Source organism: Schistosoma mansoni, chromosome 4, assembly GCF_000237925.1.
Source record: "Schistosoma mansoni strain Puerto Rico chromosome 4, complete genome".
In the NCBI taxonomy this organism is placed as follows: Eukaryota; Metazoa; Platyhelminthes; class Trematoda; order Strigeidida; family Schistosomatidae; genus Schistosoma; species Schistosoma mansoni.
In genome coordinates, this window is record NC_031498.1 from 20,004,380 (window position 1) to 20,009,537 (window position 5,158).

The window sequence follows — 5,158 nt, forward strand, 5'->3', positions numbered from 1 at the left end:
CTGCTGAGGCTGCTGCTACACTGGTCGTTTTCTCCTGCATTTGTTGTTGCGTTTGTGATAGAAGAGCCAGATCATCTACGAAGTCTAAGTCGTCCAGCTGCATCCTGCCTGTCCACTGTATCCCGTGCTTTCCTCCAGATGAACGTCTTCATGATCCGGTTGATCGCCAGGAGAAAGAGAAATGGTGAGAGTAAGCAACCTTGCCTGACAGCGGTCTTTACATCGAATGAGTTGATGAGTTGTCCTCCATGGACGATTTGGCAGTTTCATTCATCATAGGAATTCTGTATGATATTGACCGTTTTCTCAGGCACGCCGTAGTGTCGAAGAAGCCTCCATAATGTTGTCCTGTCAACGCTATCAAATGCTTTCTGGTAGTCTGTTGTTACTTAATCTTCATTCCAAATCTTTCTGAAAAGAATGTAGAGTATCTTTGCAGTCACTGCTACGTCTGCTTTCACTAATTCATATCGGTTGTGAGTCAGTTACCCTCCGAATACAACGGAGGATAGTCTCACAATGTCGCAGACTAATTGACGTTAGACATTAACTTATAAGTCTTCCAACTGAACGCTTGAATCGGTTTCCGAAACTTTTCTGATAATCCCAGGCTAAATCTACACAACAGTTTGAACATGAAAGGAAAGTAGTGAAGTTTGAAAAGAAGGCTTCACTCTAAAATCAGTTCATGCTTGAAGCATCAAGGGTATTCATGGCATTTCAGATGGCCTTGAGCTTCTGGAAGGTCCTGAACCCATACTAAACATTGAAGCAGGATAAGTAATCATCCAATCAGGAATATGTCACATGACTCACCAACCTTGCCTAATATCGGCATTTACTTCGAACGAGCCCGTCACTGTCCTCCATGAACGATTTGACAGTTTAATCCATCATAGGAATCCCGTATGATATTGACTATCCTCTCAGAACGCCGTAGTGTCGAAGAAGCCTCCATAGTGTTGTCCTGTCCACGCGATCAAATGCTTTCTCGTAGTCAATGAAGTTGATGTAGAGTGATGAATCCCATTCAATTGATTGTTCCACAATGATCTGTAGTGTTTCGATTTGGTCTGTACACGGTCGATCCTTACGGAATCCAGCTTGTTGGTATCGAAGTTGGGCGTCTATGGAGTCCTTCGTTCTGTTTAACAATACACTGTTGAAGACAGTTCCTGGTATTGAGAGAATAGCGATGCCCCTGAAGTTATCACATTTGCTGAGATCGCCTTTCTTTGTTATCTTGATCAGAAGTCATTTTTTCCAGTCTGTTGTTACTTAATCTTCATTCCAAATCTTTCTGAAAAGAATGTAGAGTATCTTTGCAGTCACTGCTACGTCTGCTTTCAGTGCCTCTGCCGGGATGTTGTCTAGTTCCGCTGCTTTGCCAGTCTTGATTTGTCTGATGGTCATGCTGATCTCCTCCATTGTTGGTGGGCCAACATCGGTTGTGAGGTCCGTGAGAGCTACTTCGATGCTGGGTGGGTTCAGTGGAGCTGGTCGATTCAAGAGTTCTTTGAAGTGTCCTAGCCACCTGTTTCGCTGTTCTTCAATGTTGGTGATTACCTTGCCTTCCTTGATTTTCACTGGTCGTTCTGGCCCACGGTAATTTCCAGCGAGTTTCTTTGTTGTATCATGTAACTGTCTCATGTTTCATTCTGTTGCAGCCTTTTCCACCGTCATTGCTAAATCTTCCATATATATACGCTTGTCAGCTCTCATGCTCCTCTTCATCTGCTTGTATGCTTCTGTGTATTCGACTTGTGCCTTGGCTTTTTCTGCTCTTGTTCGGCTGGTATTGATTGCTACCTTCTTGTTCCTCCTTTCTTCAATCTTATCCAGGGTGCCAACAGTGATCCATTCCTTGTGATGGTGCTTCTTGTGTCCCAGAACCTCATGACATTTTGAAGTGATTGCCTCCTTGATCCATCACAAACGTATGACATGTCCTTTCTTCGGGATACTGACAAATTCAACGAGTTCCAGATATCCCTCGACAATAAGTTTCAGACCTTTCATGACCTACTCACTGGAGAGAGAACTACTATGGAGAACAACTGGAAAGGGATCAAGGAGGCAATCACTTCAAAATGTCATGAGGTTCTGGGACACAAGAAGCACCATCACAAGGAATGGATCACTGTTGGCACCCTGGATAAGATTGAAGAAAGGAGGAACAAGAAGGTAGCAATCAATACCAGCCGAACAAGAGCAGAAAAAGCCAAGGCACAAGTCGAATACACAGAAGCATACAAGCAGATGAAGAGGAGCATGAGAGCTGACAAGCGTATATATATGGAAGATTTAGCAATGACGGTGGAAAAGGCTGCAACAGAATGAAACATGAGACAGTTACATGATACAACAAAGAAACTCGCTGGAAATTACCGTGGGCCAGAACGACCAGTGAAAATCAAGGAAGGCAAGGTAATCACCAACATTGAAGAACAGCGAAACAGGTGGCTAGGACACTTCAAAGAACTCTTGAATCGACCAGCTCCACTGAACCCACCCAGCATCGAAGTAGCTCTCACGGACCTCACAACCGATGTTGGCCCACCAACAATGGAGGAGATCAGCATGACCATCAGACAAATCAAGACTGGCAAAGCAGCGGAACTAGACAACATCCCGGCAGAGGCACTGAAAGCAGACGTAGCAGTGACTGCAAAGATACTCTACATTCTTTTCAGAAAGATTTGGAATGAAGATTAAGTAACAACAGACTGGAAAAAATGACTTCTGATCAAGATAACAAAGAAAGGCGATCTCAGCAAATGTGATAACTTCAGGGGCATCGCTATTCTCTCAATACCAGGAACTGTCTTCAACAGTGTATTGTTAAACAGAACGAAGGACTCCATAGACGCCCAACTTCGATACCAACAAGCTGGATTCCGTAAGGATCGACCGTGTACAGACCAAATCGAAACACTACAGATCATTGTGGAACAATCAATTGAATGGGATTCATCACTCTACATCAACTTCATTGACTACGAGAAAGCATTTGATCGCGTGGACAGGACAACACTATGGAGGCTTCTTCGACACTACGGCGTTCTGAGAGGATAGTCAATATCATACGGGATTCCTATGATGGATTAAACTGTCAAATCGTTCATGGAGGACAGTGACGGGCTCGTTCGAAGTAAATACCGATATTAGGCAAGGTTGGTGAGTCATGTGACATATTCCTGATTGGATGATTACTTATCCTGCTTCAATGTTTAGTATGGGTTCAGGACCTTCCAGAAGCTCAAGGCCATCTGAAATGCCATGAATACCCTTGATGCTTCAAGCATGAACTGATTTTAGAGTGAAGCCTTCTTTTCAAACTTCACTACTTTCCTTTCATGTTCAAACTGTTGTGTAGATTTAGCCTGGGATTATCAGAAAAGTTTCGGAAACCGATTCAAGCGTTCAGTTGGAAGACTTATAAGTTAATGTCTAACGTCAATTAGTCTGCGACATTGTGAGACTATCTTCCGTTGTATTCGGTGGGTAACTGACTCACAACCGATATGAATTAGTTCCTCTGATCATTGGCTTCTCACTAGAACCCAAGTATCCATTCCCGTGTGCGGGATCGTGGATGTGCACTGTTGACGAGTCTCGTATTAAGGTGAAACGGCCATACAGTGCTTCGAGGTTTTCGGTGGTGGACCAGCTTAGATTGGTTCATGATTTCAATGAAACTGAATAATCCTTCACACCCCCATACTAAAGGTGATTTGAAAGTAATTTTTGTTACGGACTGACGTCATATGATACATAACTGAGCAACAGTGAAAACTAAACAGGTGTCTTTTGGTATTTTAGGACTCCTCATTAATAATGCATATTCACGATATCACATAGGACAGAAGTCATGAAATTTAGACCTCGTGAGTACCACATTATCATCTAGCCACTAATGCGTTACCCAATTTTCACAAGTCCTCACCTCTCTTCTATCTTAAACTGTGACGATACTACTATTCGGTATATCCCTGATTCTAGTCATCGAACAACCCTACCTGGGGTATCACTGAAAACATGGGATGGTGGAGTCCAAACATGTCGATAGTAAAACAGTCATGACCAACTAGAATGGATGATCGTCACAGTATATCGGTAAATAACTAAAGTTGAAAGTGTGTACCACTGTATGTCAATCCAGTGGTCTAATTCCCCTCATTCTGACCCTCGGGGTTGTAGGGTAAATTTTTTCGATACGTCCCTTACTATGACGAAATATTTCTTACTTATTTTCAGTGATGTATCAACTGAGACCAATATTTGATGAACTCAACCTACTAATTAAACCAAGCTCCCCAAGACCCATTCATGAAGAGTATGTTAGACATATCTAAGTAAATAACAATCTACCTTAACTTATCTAATAATACATGTTGATACAAGCCATATTTGTAATGATAGAAGAATTTTCTACTTATGTAAATTAATGGATGTGTAATCTAGGTTAGCAATATATCGATCTTTCATAGAATCACTAATATTATTTATGTACTGAATAATAATATGCTTCATGTACGTTGTAGTTTTTCCATGGAAATTTAGTTCATGTTTATTTTTAACATGTTCAATCTATATTTATGGTGGATACTCTGGGTCATTTACATGTGGTGTATATTGATTTTCAAAATAAACTACAGTCACATAGGCATGGTGCTAGTGTTTATTTGTTTAAATTCAAAACAATGAATTCTGAAATAGAATTTTGCGACAAGTTAGACTAGCTTTATGGAATACCACAAAATAAATGATTTAGTGACCCTGAATCTGACTCCAGTTGTATCGTATGATGATGTTAACGAAATATGTATGTCACAAATCCTCATATATAGTTATCAACTTAGTTCACGTTAGCGAATAACGGGAATAAAATAAGCCAAATACAAGAATGAATTTAGAATACGTACATTTCATGAACTCAGTGATTTGAACAGCAATCAGGGAGACGATACCAATAGGAAAGAGCGAAGCAGATTGGAGAAGGCAAGTGAGTCATCTCGGTTTAACCAAGCGTTAATTGTTAATTTATAGTCAGACCCAAATAAGTTACAGACGTGATGAATAGGATAAGAAGTGCACACATATACGCTCATATAAAAACAGTGAAGATTGATAAGCGAATAATTAACAAGGTTAAAAT